Raw genomic sequence first — 17,553 nt, forward strand, 5'->3', positions numbered from 1 at the left:
AATTCTTTCTACCAAATTTCAAATTAATACAAATACGTGCATACAGATTATCTGTATGTATATTCCTCCAGGGAACAATGTTGCTACCCTAGAAAACATCCTCCATTTGTTATCCAGCACCTGCCCTCAAGAAGCCATAGTATTTGGAGATTGCAACATAGATTGGAATACCTGTTCCTCTGAATCTCCATCCACCCATGTAAACCTAAATGAGTTTACACAACTCATATCCACCCCCACCAGGATAGGTAAACCTAATCATAAAGAAAGTATACTAGACCGATCCTTATCAATAGCCATCCCCAACAGTACACATCAGGTACCCTCCTTGATGACCTAAGTGATCACTTTCTTACCTACATAATTAAGCATAAAGCCATAAACCCCTATCAGCCCATCCTCAAAACAATAAGATTTAAGAAGTACTTTAACCGTGCCAAATTCCAGGATGAACTTAAATCTTGTAATCGGTCAGTACTAAAACAATTAGCCCTGGACAAAGCTGCTGCCCACTTTAATAGCAAATTTCTTACGTTCCTCGATTCCCATGCTCCTGCCCGCTCCATTAGAATAAAAACAAAAGTTGCACCATGGTTTACTAATGACACCAAATCAAAATTCACCCTCAGAAACAGAGCATGGTCCCTGCGGTGTACCACAAAAAAACCCCTAGACCAAATTGCATATCGGCAGTTAAGAAAAGAGACTAAAAAATCAGTTTTACTAGACAAAAAGAACTACTACTGCCATCTACAAAAGAAAAATCAAAGTAACCCTCAAAAGTTCTGGGCAGGCATAAATAAACTAATGCACCCTGGTCAAATCACCACTCCAACCCCTGCAGCCACCATAGATAAACCTCCTGAGGATGTTGCAGACACCTGAGACTATCCAATCCCTAGCTAGTCAGCTTCCTCCTAGTTGCCCTAGTTTAAAGTCCTCTTTTCTAGTACCCAGTTCTCCTTTAGATTTCAACCAGGTGCCACCTCTCTTATTCATGCCCTACTGAAAAAATTAAAACCTATCACTCTATCAGCTGATCTTCTCCCGGCAGAATATTTGCAGAAAGCTGATACTGCCATAGCTTACCCCATCTCTATTCTAATTAACCGAACCATAGCAGAAGCCACCACCCCCTACATCTGGAAAATAGCCTATGTAATACCACTCCATAAAGGTGGTAACTCCACTGAATTATCTAACTTCAGGCCCATAGCTATATTGTCATCATTGGCCAAAAATATGGAAAAATACATCCATAGACAATTACTACACCATCTTATCCAGAACAATCTACTGGCTAACTCTCAGCATGATTTTAGGCCTCATCTCAGCACCACTTTAGCCCTCCTTGCCTTCTCTAACACCATAAGCCATAACCGCAACAATAATAAACTATCCTCAGCCCTCTTCTTGGATCTCTCCAAGGTGTTCGACATGGCAGATCACCAACTACTACTTCATATCCTGACAACTAATCACTTAGATAATCTAGCTCTCCAATGGTTCCAATCTTATCTGAATGGTAGACAACAGGCTGTCCTATGGCAGAATAAACTATCTACTCTCCTACCTAATACCCTGGGAGTCCCTCAGGGCTCTGTACTTGGACCCCTTCTATTCTCCATTTATATTAACAACCTCTACACTGTCATCCCTGATGCAATATGTATTCAGTATGCAGATGACTCCACTCTGATATGCTCAGCTTCCTCCCAGTCAGATCTGTTGACATTATCCCAGAATACTTTTAACACAGTGGAAACTTGACTATCTGACCGTCATCTGATCCTAAACCCTAATAAAACAAAGCTGCTACTTTTCTCCCCCACTAGTAGGAATAATGCCTTTTCCTTCTCCATACAGTCTAATAATGGTACCATAATCTCCCCTGACTCCTGTACAAAACTCCTAGGTATCAGTATTGATAATAACCTTAAATATGACATGCATGTCAATAATACTATTAAATTCATCAATAAAAAACATGGGTTGCTTTATAAAATCAAACATTTCCTAACCCTAACTGCCAGAACTGCCATTGCTCATTCTCACTTACTCTCAACTCTACTTTATGCTTCCCCTTTACTTACCAACCTAAATAAAACAGAACTCAATAAACTATCTAGTTGCTATAATCACACTGCCAGATTTGCAACCGATATGCCCTATAGGACACACCACTGTAGTAATCTAAATTCTCTTGGGTGGTTAGAACTGCCTTGCCTGATTCAATATAACCAGAGTACAGTGGCATATAAAGTACTGAACCAACCTGAAATACACCTGCACTCAAAAACATTATATACCCCTAGAGCATCCTCAGTGCACTGCGTTCTTCTAATAGACTCCTTGTCCAAACTGTCAAAACCAACAATTCAGCTGGTGCCTCTCCGTTTACCAACTTTGTTGGTAAAATTTGGAATAACCTTCCTGCAGACATTACCCTAGTATCTACCCTAAGTAAAGTCAAGAAAAGCCTAAAACAGCATTTTAAGTCACACTGGCTATGTCCTTGCTCTAAGCTTGACTAGCACCCGCACTATTATTGTAAGGTAATATTTTCATGGCTACTCTACTGGATTGCAATTTCTAAGATTTTTACCTTATCTAACCTTTTTTTTTTAATTGCACATCTTTCTTACTACTATAGACTGTTGACAGTTACTAACATGTTTTAAGTTTTATGGAATGTCTTTAAGTTTTATGGAATGTCTTTCTGTTTGTACCTTGGAGCTTTTCTCCCCGGGCCTCCACTGAAAATGGACATGTATCCAGTCGGACTATCCCAGTCAACAAATGTAAAATAAAATAAAATAAAGAAAGAAACAAACAGTACAATGCATAAACAGAAGTAAGCAGCAAATTAAAATCAATAAAGCAATATCATAACAACAGCTGATGTATCCATAACAAAATGGGGGGGGGGGGTGGTACATAGAGGTATACTTATGGTGGAATATAAGATGAGACTGTAGTCAGTGAGTAGCATCAGATAAATGAAACAGTGCAAACAATGATACAAACATTGAAATAACATGTTGATTGTGAACCTGGTCAATGAGCAACGCTTTCCTCTTATAAAACAACTTTGCAATTTATTATAGCAAAAATAAAAGTTTTATTTTTTATTTTTGCTATAATAAATTGCAAAGTTGTTTTATAGAGGCGCTTTATTTATCAATTCAGTGGTGGTTTGTGGATTTGTTAATGATACAAACATTGTAATATCCCATATGCACCCCACTCCAAAAATATATAAAGCAGAGAGGGAAACAAACAATAGTACATCCCAGAATATATACATACTAAGTAGAAAAATGTCAGGAATGAAAGAAAAGGTGCATAAAAAATTCAAGTTAGAGACAGAGCAACCTTTTAGCATTTCTTGCAATAATAATACAGCAGTCAGTGCATGTGAGTGTGTGTATGTTTCCTGGCCTCCATGAAATGCATGTTAGATCACTTCAACAAAAATCATTGAAACACTGCAGGTATACAGCTTCCGTTGCTATTATTTATGAACATAATGAAAGAATCAAGTATTCCTGCTGAACAATGCAAACCCTGAACAATCTCCAGCAGTAGTCTCTCTGTAGTCATAGTAGAAATTGTTACCAGCATTTGTATTGGCCAGACATGGCGTAACAATGCACTCTTCTCTAGCATGATTAAAGTTCAGTAGCTCTGCATCCTGCTTATATGGGATAGATAACCCCCTGGAACTTGGCATATTTTATTGAACTCTCAGCTCATTATCATTCTAGAATCACTGAATAAACCAAACATGGATGCTAAATGATATAATTTACAGAAATAAATAGTGCAGGCGTCAATAAATTATACAAAAACAGGAACTTAATTCATTGTTGAGTGCTTTTGTCCCTATACAAAGGGACTTCATCAGAACAAATAAATAACAATTTTCCCCATTGGTTTATACACTCACTAATAAAATAGCACTAATCAAAACCTCAACTCAATTAAAAAATAAAATGCAAGCAAATTTAAAGCAAAAGCTGAATTTCACACAGTTCATATTTACACAGTGTAACATGCTTAAAGTAATCCTATCACCATTTGTAACATAGAAACATGAACCTGAATCATTGAATCATACTGATGTGCCTGACACTGTGACATCACTTCTCTGGGCCAGTAATCAGGGAGCCTCAATCCTCACCACTGACACTGGTGAGGGGCATTCACTTGGAACAAAAATAGCTACACACAGTATTTTCAGTTGCATCTCTCTGCACCAAGCACAATTTCCCTTAAGAGCACAAAGGGAGTGCACTCATTCCTGGGACATCCAGATCCCAAATAAGACTCTCCACTGACACAGCTGTAGAGTTGAGTTCTCAGCCGAGTGTTCCATGCCAAGTCCTCCATCACCTTCTCTATGAAACCAATGGTCTGTGTCCCTGCTCCAAGAAGCACACACATACACACACACACACACACACACACACACACACACACACACACACACACACACACACACACACAGACACACTAACGTGCGCGTGTGCACTTTGAGATTTGATTTTCACATACACACACCTGGGAAAGGCTGGCACAGATTTACCAGGTATGCCCGCTTTTCCAAGACTATAAGGTAGATACTGCCTCCAGAACATTCCATATCCAGCTACTCTAAGGATCTTATCAGGGTACCCAATTATAGTGAGTAAAATTAATACTAATACAAATAGTAGTGTTTGACCAATTAAGCAAGGCTTTCAGGAGCTGCCACACTGTCACCAAATAAATATAACTACTCTTAAAGGTTAAAATATTCTCTAAAAGTCCGGCCACAATGAAAATTTTAAATATAGTTAATAATAAATAGTAAAATAGCATATCTATTTACAATAAACACCAGAGTTTCAGTTACAGGAAATATTAAAAATAACACCAATGGAAAGATTCACACAGATACAGAAAAGCAATACTAAACTAATATTGCTATATTTTCCTGACTGATCTAAAAAATTACTGTCCACTAGTTCACTTACTAGAGCAAGCCAAGGTGAAGAGGGTGAGTGGTCCTTCATTGTCAGGGTTCAAAAATAGACTGCTCTAAGACTTCTGTCTCCTCGAGTATTAAAACATAATTTCAGTGCTGGATTACAGAATGACATCACATATATCTGGTCATCTGAATCTGGTTCAGACACTACCCCCGTTTACTAGAAACTGAACCAGAATCTAGCATGTAGGTGTTAACATATACATAGATAGAGCTTTGGTGAGATGTGTTATAGCATCTGGAAGCTAACCATTTCAAAACTTCCACCCTTCCTGGGTAACAATTTGTTCAACCCTAAGGACAGTAGCATTCCTATTCCTGGCTTTCACAGACATTTTGTCTCTGGCTGTAACCAAAATTGTGAGATCCAATCTTAATGGCCTAAACCAGGTAATTTAATTTCAGACTATTTTTCAATGTTAGCTAGACTGAGATTAGCCTATTCTCTTCCAGTACCCACTGTTACAATATATTCATTTTAACAGTTATAATACAGTCTGACATACAGGTGTATGTCTTTTCTGTCCAGCAGGCCACACTGTTGGTACATTTTTAACACAAGCAGCTTTATAAATAAATGTTCAATGCACGCATCTGTACAAATCATTTTGATATACAAATGACATATCATTCTTTACAAAACTCCAGCTAGCTATACTGGTATATGTTACACATCCACTGCCCTACTTCTGCTGGCATAGCTGTCAATACCTCACATCATCACATCTCTCCCCTATTTGAAGACTCAAGCTAGTTTTTCAAGTGACTGTAGAGAAAAGTTGCTTCAGATGAATGAGCCTGTCTGGGAATAAATTAACCCATACCCTGTCTTGAAAGCCCATCTGCACTGGCATTGCTGACTCCACTACAGTGCTGCACTGTCATGTCATATGCCTGCAACCCTAGACTCCATCTTAGTAACTTGGTATTTTGCTGCCTGGCTTGATGTATTCATAGATTCCCCTCAGACTCCTACTGCCATACACTGCAAATACTCAACACCAGGGCCTCCTTATCATGGTAAGGTTTCATCATGTGAATGTGTTACAATTTGTGCCCCTGTTTCCTGCCTAGCAGGTTTACTATGGAGTTGACATCACTGACCTTCCTTACCATTTTGAAGGGTCCCTCACAAGCTGCCTGCAGCATATAGTATCTAACAGGAATGAGCACTATCACGTGCTGCCCCACAGCATATTCTCGCACTCGAGTAGTCCTGTCATACCAGATCTTTTTCTGCTGTTGGGCTCCTGCCAGGTTCTCCTGGGTAAACCCCATGAGCTCCCTAAGTCTTGCCCTGAGGTTTAGGACATATGCCACAACAGAATCCTTGTGGAATTCACACTCACTCTCCCACTCATCATGAATCAAATCTAAAGGCCTCCTCACCCTATGCCCATACAGCAACTCAAAGGGTGAAAACTCTGTGGATTTCTGGGGTACCTCTTTGTATGCAAACAGTAGATGGGAAAAATAGTTGTCCCACTCTCTCTTAAACTGATCTGCAAATGCCAGTAACATGGTCTTTAGTGTAGAATTTAACCTCTCCACAAGACCATTAGTCTGGGGGTGATATGGGGTGATCTTTAGGTGCTTCACCCCACAGTACTCCCACAGACAAGCCAGCAGGTCTGACATGAAATTGGCACCTCTGTTAGTCAATATTTCTCTCAGGAAACCTACCCTTCTGAAAATCTGTAGCAAATCAATTGTCACCTTCTCTGCCTCGATGGAGGACAGAGTCACTGCCTTAGGGTATTTAGTAGTATAACATACTACTACAAGGATATCCTTTTTCCCTGTGGAACATGGGGTATGCAGAGGCTCCACAATATCCATAGCGACACTTTGAAATGGCTCCTCAATCACATTCAAAGGCATCAAGGGAGCTTTGATCTTGTCTCCTGCCTTGCCTACTTTTTTACACTGCTCACAGGTCCTGCAGTACCATGTTACATCCTTGCAATTGCAGGCCAATAAAAGTTCTGCATAATACGGCTCTTAGTACACTTTATGCCCATATCACCTGCAAAAGGAATGTCGTAGGCTATGGCTAGAAGTTCCAGATGGTAGGCTCTGGACATTACCAACTGCTGAATTACCTCACCCTCTAGCCCTCCCTCTGGGGTCCACTCTCTATACAGTAACCCTTTGTTTCAGTATACAGATTCCCCTTTTCCTTGAGAATCAGGTACCTCCTTAGCTACCTCCTTCAAGCCTCTTAGTGTAGGGTCCGAGAGCTGTCTAAACTCTATTTTTTGTGACCCTTCCCAACTCCCCCTTCCACTGGGTGTCTGGTATCCTCTGACAGTGACACCTCACTGTGAGCCTAGGTACTACCACACACCTCTGCCCTTCAGTCACTCTGTCTAAGGGAACATCAGTACCTACCACTAGCTGTGGCTCACCATCAAGCTCACTGCTACTCGTAGCTCCTTCTCTGAAATAGCCACCTCACCAGCCCTGGCTTCAGGTGTGGGGTCTTTCTGGGTGTCCCCCGGGCTACCAGCCCCACATGCCTGGCTTTGTGTAGCTGCATTCACACAAAGTACTGCATTATCAAAATCATTCCCTCTAAGGACATCTGCAAGGATATCCTCAAATACACCGACTTGCTTGCTTCCTTTTCCATCCTCCCAGTCAAGGTGAACCCTGGCCAAAGGCATTTGGAATGTGGTCCCTCCTAAAGCTCTGACTAGAATGGACTGCCCAAACAAGTACTGTTCCTCTTTAACCACTGCATGGTTATGTCAGAGGCTATGTTTCTCTTAGCAGTGGCCTGTTTTCTATCCACTAAGATAGGATATAAGCCCAGGTGATAGATTGGTACCCCTGTTTCTCCAGACAACTTACCACTGGCATACTGTTATTCCCACTTGCTGGCCCCCCTACCTTTTGTTCTTCACCTTGTTTCCATGGACATCTGTATGCTACATGACCCCACTGATTACATTTAAAACATCTAACCTTTGATCCTAGCCAAGCACCTGAAAAAGTGGCTTCCCCTGTTACAGTTGGACTCTTTTGGGGTGGTTTAAGCTGCCCACTCTGAGTTTCCTTATGTCTGTGTCTAATACTGGTTAACCCCTAGAGTAGAGATCTCCTTTTTTCCCCTGCTCATCTGCAGAGTTACACTCCTGGTTTGCCAACCAGATTCTCATGTCCTCAGGCAAAGTGCAAAGGGCTTGTTTCCTCATAAAAAGGTTTGCCAGCTTTTTAAGGTGGTGACCTGACACCCACTCATCCACCTATGAAAATAAGTACTTAACTCAGTAATATAGTCACATATACTTTCATCTTCCTTGCATATATGCTCAGGAAACTTTTTTTTCTGTAAGCTTCAAGCTTTAACTTAAAATATTCCAATAAACATTGTTTAACTTTATAATATTTCAGCAATCAGTATCAGATAATTTAGAAACAGCAGTTACAGCTTTACCATGGTGTAAGGGGATCAGGAACCGTACTCAGATCTCTTGGTCAACATTATACCGCTTACCTACACTTTCAAATATATGAATAAAACTATCAAAATTTTTACCCTTTGCAAACTGTGGAATAAATGTACTGACATTTGTTGCTTCTGGGATTCGGATATTCTTTTCTCCATTACCTCCATGACCCTGGAGAAGGGTCCCCATGACCTCCATGACCCTGGTGAAGGGTCAGCATCTCCCTCTCGTGTTGGTGCTGCTTTTCCTTTTCTCTGGCCTCCAAACAACACAGTCTCTCTGCCGATTCTAATTCCAAATGTTTGGCTTTCAGTTTAAGTCTCTTTAACTACAGACAGATTTTTAAGTCCTCTGAGGAAATGGTGAACTGTCCAGTTTCTGAGAGCTGCACATCCCCATTGACAGGTTGTCCTCCTGGTTGCTGGTCTGGACTACAGCTGTGACTAAGGCTGAAATAATTTCCTCTGTAGTCAGGTTGGCACGCACCAGTCCTTTGGCTTCTAATACCTTGGACAACTGGTTCTTTGTCAGCTTGCCACAGTCCTTTGCTGACATCTTACCTCCTTTCCATGACTAAACTAAACTAACAAAAAGTAAATAAAACTGTTGTGAAAATGAAACTCTGTATGTTTACCTCATGGCTGCTGACAGTACACACAGGTTTAGTGACAACTGCTTACAGACTACACGTTCAATTAATATCGACACCACTGCTCACCAATATGTGATGCCCCTTCTCTGGGCCATAATAAAGAAGTCTCAATCACACCACTGCCGCCAATAAGTGAACATCCCTCACTGGAGTCTGTGGTGAGGATTGAGACTCCTTGATCACTGGCCTGGAGGAGGGTCACAGACAGTTAAGCATGGTGTTTTTCTACACAATGATGTGCACATGTCTGAGCAGTATTCAGTGAGTATCAATACATTTGTTCAGGTAATGTCTTCCAAGTGTGACTCACTAGCAGTTCTGCTCATTTAACTACCCATTTAACACTCCTGTTAATGAGAAGTACACTTACAGATAGTATGTCAGAGAGAAAAGCCTTACTAAGAAGGTTGAAATTAAATTTCCCAAGTTAGGAGGAAACCTTGATACACACTGGTTAACATTTTGTAACTCATAACATATACACAACCCAGAAAGACAGAAAAAATTCATGTTCATGGCAAAATGTAATACAGTCATGGTAAAAAGGTAATACATTTAAGGAATGCACACAAATTGAAGTCAGAAACCCTTCTCTTGCAGACAGTTATTTGTAACCTTCCATGCTTTACCATCAACATTTCTGCAAGGATCACATTCACACAATTGTATAATTGACATGAAAAATGTGAAGATTGTGCTAACATGAGTATAGTGCAGATTAAAAGTAAATTTCTGAAGTACAATGCTAAGCTCATGCTAGACTTTCTCTTCTTTTGTATTTAAATCTTCAGGTGGAAAACATGTTTATTATGTCAATCTTTCTTTGTAATGTCATAGGTGCAGGGTTCAAATCTTGTGAAGATGCTGTCTTGTATAAGTCAGTAAAGTTGAAATATCCTCAAATTGATTTATGAATACAGTCTTGTTTTTCTGGTTCTTCTTCATTCTTTGTGCATCGGTTCGCATTGTATGTTGGGACCAGGGTTGCCAGATTTCTAAAGGACCTGGTAGGGACAAAAAAGGGTCTTTCACACTAAGTGAAGACCAAAAAAAAAATATATTTTCTTCAAGCAGAAGTGGCTCTGCTGTGCGATTTATTATTGTCTCATATGCCAGTATATGAGCCAATCATAAATCACAAAGCAGATGCTGTTTCACCGTGATTTTATCTGGCAGTGCGGGACTCGGGATTGGGCTGCTGATCCCAGGACAGTCCCGCTCAAATATAAACATCTGGCAACCCTGGTTGGGGCATATCAGCGATGCACTACACTGAACAACAGTTTATTTCCCATGATAAAAACTCAAAATTTAATTACACATGCACACATACTAAGCCATCAGTCATGCAAATGAGTCTGACGATAGTGTACTTAACTTAGCAGTTAGGACAGTGCTGAATGCAGAAAATACTTCTTTTTGTATAACTTTCTCAATGGTTCAATGTTAGTTAAGTGTGCTCTGAATATCAACACATTAGGGATCATTTTCCTTTATAGGGCATAAAACATGTGTGATCCGTGTTTTTTTTTATAATTCAGACCTACACATGAAATTTAAAAAGTGACTGCTGGAATATAAACGTGTTATGGATGCAAAAAAGAAAAATGTGTTTTGTGTCAAATGCAGTATTCATATCACTGGTTATGCTAAAACACATACTTCTATGTGAATGCTGTGCAGATAGTCATAATAAAAGAATGAGACATTAGAACTATTGAGATAGTAAGTAGGAGATATGACAAGCACAGTAACGCAGCTTTCAAAATATTTGTGAACCTGGCTTCAGTGCAATATATTTTTAATTATCCCAAGTTTGTAGTGTACTGATATGTGATGTGAAGAATATCATGTGTCATAAAATCTTTATGCCCCTTTATCAATATATACTGAACCCTAAATGCATCATGATATCACTTAAAACAAGTCATTAGACACAAAGTCAACATTTCTAAAATTGCTCCTTACTCTTTGCGTGGCAGTTGGCATGGAACACTGTCAGTAAGTAGGAATGACTGTTAAGAGAAATGGCAGTTCAAGTCCTGTGTCAAAAACTCAGAAAATAATTATGCACGCACTTAGAAGCTTGGTTTCAGCATATCAGTTAGCACTGAAGACATAAAAAAAAAATCAGTGCAATGAGAAATTTTCGATAGGAACACATATTTGCCTAAAATTTTTTAAAAAGGAACTCCTGAACATACAACTGTTACAGGGTTGTCAGAAGTAAACCTATATCCCGTCCTGCTCAAAATTAGCAACTCAACTGACACTCTTTGATAGTCAGTCCCTTATGGCATTAACAGTTCACATAATTAAGAATTTCAGGTTCCTTCTTGTCATGGGTTCAATTCGAAGGTGCTATCAGTCACAATTATTAGCTTTTTACATGCCATTGAGGCATTGTGTACTACTTAAAAGTTACATAAGGACAATACTGAGCGACAATAGCACCATATAGATTTTCACATCATACGTGTGACAATATTCACATTATGAATGCTGGAAACCATACTAGAGTACATGCCCACATGTGACAATATGTTATGAAATGTAACTGAGACATCAACATTAACCAGCTAGTGTCATTGTAGACCATTTGAATATACACTGAGTGACACACATAGCCAGGTTTTGCAGCCATGTTTCTCACATTAAATGGGCATTGAAGAAATAATGCACACATTGAATTTAAGCCAATTTCTGTGTTTTCTGTCAGTAAATGCAATTGTCTGTCTTGCCCATCCACATTGCACACAGGCTGGCACACATGAGATCTGAATTGGGCACCAATTCCTTGCCATTTTTCCAGAGATCTTGACATGGCAGTCGATGATGAGGGTACTGCTCCACTTAGACCACAGAAGTGGTGTGAGGAGGAGTCCAAGATTTAGGTTGGACTCCTTGTTAAATGTTGCAGCTGAAGGCTTCTGCAGGTTGACTATACTGGGTGACAGTACAAGGCTGAAGCTTGGAATAGCTTAGCCAAGGCTGTCAACAGTACAACTGGCATACTAGTGTCATGAGAATAATACCATCACTGTTATAGAAACTTCAAAATGCAAAAGTTGAACCTTCATAGCAAATGGGAGATTAAGACTCATTATCCATCTCATTCATTTAAATATAATTGCCCATAACCAGGAAATACAGTACCAGGAATTGCCAGAACAAACAAGTGTTCACTTTAATTTATTTATTTTTTCTGTTTTGCCTAGCTTCTGCAGAAATTAAAGTTAATAAGAAGGTGCATCAAGAGAGAGAGACAAAGGGTAGGTCCAGGTTTGGGTATGAAAATTTGGAGAGATAGTCAAAGGGTAGGTCCAGGTTTGGGTATGAATATTTGGAGAGATAGGCACAGGGTAGGGACAGGTTTGGGTATGAATATTTGGAGAGATAAACACAGGGTAGGGACATGTTTGGGTATGAATATTTGGAGAGACAGGCACAGGGTAGGTCCAGGTTTGGGTATGAATATTTGGAGAGATAGGCACAGGGTAGGTCCAGGTTTGGGTATGAATATTTGGAGAGATAGGCACAGGGTAGGTCCAGGTTTGGGAATAAATATTTAGAGATATAGGCACCGGGTAGGTCCAGGTTTGTGTATGAATATTTGGAGAGATAGGCACAGGGTAGGGACAGGTTTGGGTATGAATATTTGGAGAGATAGGCACAGGGTAGGTCCAGGTTTGGGTATGAATATTTGGAGAGATAGGCACAGGGTAGGTCCAGGTTTGGGTATGAATATTTGGAGAGATAGGCACAGGGTAGGGACAGGTTTGGGTATGAATATTTGGAGAGATAGGCACAGGGTAGGGACAGGTTTGGGTATGAATATTTGGAGAGATAGGCACAGGGTAGGTCCAGGTTTGGGTATGAATATTTGGAGAGATAGGCACAGGGTAGGGACAGGTTTGGGTATGAATATTTGGAGAGATAGGCACAGGGTAGGGACAGGTTTGGGTATGAATATTTGGAGAGATAGGCACAGGGTAGGGACAGGTTTGGGTATGAATATTTGGAGAGATAGGCACAGGGTAGGGACAGGTTTGGGTATGAATATTTGGAGAGATAGGCACAGGGTAGGGACAGGTTTGGGTATGAATATTTGGAGAGATAGGCACAGGGTAGGTCCAGGTTTGGGTATGAATATTTGGAGAGATAGGCACAGGGTAGGTCCAGGTTTGGGTATGAATATTTGGAGAGATAGGCACAGGGTAGGGACAGGTTTGGGTATGAATATTTGGAGAGATAGGCACAGGGTAGGGACAGGTTTGGGTATGAATATTTGGAGAGATAGGCACAGGGTAGGGACAGGTTTGGGTATGAATATTTGGAGAGATAGGCACAGGGTAGGGACAGGTTTGGGTATGAATATTTGGAGAGATAGGCACAGGGTAGGGACAGGTTTGGGTATGAATATTTGGAGAGATAGGCACAGGGTAGGTCCAGGTTTGGGTATGAATATTTGGAGAGATAGGCACAGGGTAGGGACAGGTTTGGGTATGAATATTTGAAGAGATAGGCACAGGGTAGGGACAGGTTTGGGTATGTATATTTGGAGGGATGAAAACAAGGTAGGGACATGTTTGGGTATGAATATTTGGAGAGATAGGCACAGGGTAGGGACAGGTTTGGGTATGAATATTTGGAGAGATAGGCACAGGGTAGGGACAGGTTTGGGTATGAATATTTGGAGAGATAGGCACAGGGTAGGGACAGGTTTGGGTATGAATATTTGGAGAGATAGGCACAGGGTAGGTCCAGGTTTGGGTATGAATATTTGGAGAGATAGGCACAGGGTAGGGACAGGTTTGGGTATGAATATTTGGAGAGATAGGCACAGGGTAGGGACAGGTTTGGGTATGAATATTTGGAGAGATAGGCACAGGGTAGGTCCAGGTTTGGGTATGAATATTTGGAGAGATAGGCACAGGGTAGGTCCAGGTTTGGGTATGAATATTTGGAGAGATAGGCACAGGGTAGGTCCAGGTTTGGGTATGAATATTTGGAGAGATAGGCACAGGGTAGGTCCAGGTTTGGGTATGAATATTTGGAGAGATAGGCACAGGGTAGGTCCAGGTTTGGGTATGAATATTTGGAGAGATAGGCACAGGGTAGGGACAGGTTTGGGTATGAATATTTGGAGAGATAGGCACAGGGTATGGACAGGTTTGGGTATGAATATTTGGAGAGATAGACACAGGGAAGGGACAGGTTTGGATATGAATATTTGGAGAGATAGGCACATGGTAGGTCCAGGTTTGGATATGAATATTTGGAGAGATAGGCACAGGGTAGGGACAGGTTTGGGTATGAATATTTGGAGAGATAGGCACAGGGTAGGGACAGGTTTGGGTATGAATATTTGGAGAGATAGGCACAGGGTAGGGACAGGTTTGCATATGAATATTTGGAGAGATAGGCACAGGGTAGGGACAGGTTTGGGTATGAATACGTGGAGAAAGAGGCACAGGGTAGGGACAGGTTTGGGTATGAATATTTGGAGAGATAGGCACTGGGTAGGTCCAGGTCTGGGTATGAACATTTGGAGAGATAGGCACAGGGTTGGGACAGGTTTGGGTATGAATATTTGGAGAGATGGGTACAGGGTAGGGACAGGTTTGGGTATGAATATTAGAAGAGATAGGCACAGGGTAGGGACTGGTTTGGGTATGAATATTTGGAGAGATAGGCACAGGGTAGGTCCAGGTTTGGGTATGAATATTTGGAGAGATAGGCACAGGGTAGGGACAGGTTTGGGTATGAATATTTGGAGAGATAGGCACAGGGTAGGGACAGGTTTGGGTATGAATATTTGGAGAGATAGGCACAGGGTAGGGACAGGTTTGGGTATGAATATTTGGAGAGATAGGCACAGGGTAGGTCCAGGTTTGGGTATGAATATTTGGAGAGATAGGCACAGGGTAGGGACAGGTTTGGGTATGAATATTTGAAGAGATAGGCACAGGGTAGGGACAGGTTTGGGTATGTATATTTGGAGGGATGAAAACAAGGTAGGGACATGTTTGGGTATGAATATTTGGAGAGATAGGCACAGGGTAGGGACAGGTTTGGGTATGAATATTTGGAGAGATAGGCACAGGGTAGGGACAGGTTTGGGTATGAATATTTGGAGAGATAGGCACAGGGTAGGTCCAGGTTTGGGTATGAATATTTGGAGAGATAGGCACAGGGTAGGGACAGGTTTGGGTATGAATATTTGGAGAGATAGGCACAGGGTAGGGACAGGTTTGGGTATGAATATTTGGAGAGATAGGCACAGGGTAGGTCCAGGTTTGGGTATGAATATTTGGAGAGATAGGCACAGGGTAGGGACAGGTTTGGGTATGAATATTTGGAGAGATAGGCACAGGGTAGGTCCAGGTTTGGGTATGAATATTTGGAGAGATAGGCACAGGGTAGGTCCAGGTTTGGGTATGAATATTTGGAGAGATAGGCACAGGTAGGACAGGTTTGAGTATGAATATTTGGAGAGATAGGCACAGGGTAGGTACAGGTTTGGGTATGAATATTTGGAGAGATAGGCACAGGGTAAGGACAGGTTTGGGTATGAATATTTGGAGAGATAGGCACAGGGTAGGTCCAGGTTTGGGTATGAATATTTGGAGAGATAGGCACAGGGTAGGTCCAGGTTTGGGTATGAATATTTGGAGAGATAGGCACAGGGTAGGTCCAGGTTTGGGTATGAATATTTGGAGAGATAGGCACAGGGTAGGTCCAGGTTTGGGTATGAATATTTGGAGAGATAGGCACAGGGTAGGTCCAGGTTTGGGTATGAATATTTGGAGAGATAGGCACAGGGTAGGGACAGGTTTGGGTTTGAATATTTGGAGAGATAGGCACAGGGTTGGGACAGGTTTGGGTATGAATATTTGAAGGGATAGGGACAAGGTAGGGACAGGTTTGGGTATGAATATTTGGAGAGATGGGCACAGTGTAGGGACATGTTTGGGTATGAATATTTGGAGAGATAGGCACAGGGTAGGGACAGGTTTGGGTATGAATATTTGGAGAGATAGGCACAGGGTAGGGACAGGTTTGGGTATGAATATTTGGTGATATAGGCACAGGGTAGGGACAGGTTTGGGTATGAATAATTGGAGAGATAGGCACACGGTAGGTCCAGGTTTGGGTATGAATATTTGGAGAGATAGGCACAGGGTAGGGACAGGTTTGGGTATGAACATTTGGAGAGATGGGCACAGGGTAAGGACAGGTTTGGGTATGAACATTTGGAGAGATGGGCACAGGGTAAGGACAGGTTTGGGTATGCATATTTGAAGAGATAGGCACAGGATAGTGACAGGTTTGGGTATGAATATTTCGAGAGATAGGCACAGGGTAAGTACAGGTTTGGGTATGGATATTTGGAGAGATAGGCACATGGTAGGAACAGGTTTGGGTATGAATATTTGGAGAGATAGGCACAGGGTATCTCTAGGTTTTTGGTATGAATATTTGGAGAGATAGGCACAGGGTAGTGAAAGGTTTGGGTATGAATATTTGAAGAGATAGGCACAGGGTAGGTCCATGTTTGGGTATGAATATTTGGAGAGATAGGCACAGAGTAGGGACAGGTTTGTATATGAATATTTGCCATGTCATAATAGCAATAGCAGTGATTGTAAAAATATGTTATCAGTTCTCTAAACATTCATCCATAAATGTCTGACAGAGTAATACATTCTGCACATATGGCAAACGAAAAGCACTTTAAGTGTTTATTAAACCCTGGTGTTGATTCTACTTTTGCTTGGACCTGTTTTTTGTGCTTATCAGTTATTTGTGCCATGGAGTTCTGAAGAGTAATACATTTATTTATTATTCATTGACTGGGTTAGTTCCAATATACTAGTTTCCTCTTTTCAGGGTAGACCCACTTTAACTACTAGGCGATATTTGGCAAGAACATTAAAGGAAATTTCCCTACACTTTTCAATTTGTGCTGCATGTTCATTTGCACCCACATTAATTACCACCAACTCAGGCAACTGGAACCTCAAGCAAAGTGCCCAATTCAGATCTCATGTGTACCAGTAACCATATCAGCAAGCCATTTATCAAGTGTGGGAAACGAACCCAAGGTCTTTGACACTAAAGGCAAGTGTGTTACGTGCTGTGCCACTAACATTGTATCATTGATGGTTCCTAAATGCACACAGCTAGATGAATAGTTCTTGCAACATCACACTAGTCAGTGGTTCAGTAAATGTGCATAATGTGTGTGGGTTCAAATCCAAGCAGCAGCACTTAGGTGTTTTATGTAACATTTTCTTAGCTTCTTAGCTTCAAACAAATAAGAAGCTAAGAAGGGAGTTGCAGTAGGAAAGAACAAGGCATCAGGGGTTCTCTACCAGCTTCTGGAAAGTGACTCAGTAGGTGGCAGAAAGAAA

This window comes from Protopterus annectens, chromosome 15.part0 (assembly GCF_019279795.1).
Source record: "Protopterus annectens isolate FY-2018-M chromosome 15.part0, PAN1.0, whole genome shotgun sequence".
NCBI lineage: Eukaryota > Metazoa > Chordata > Ceratodontiformes > Protopteridae > Protopterus > Protopterus annectens.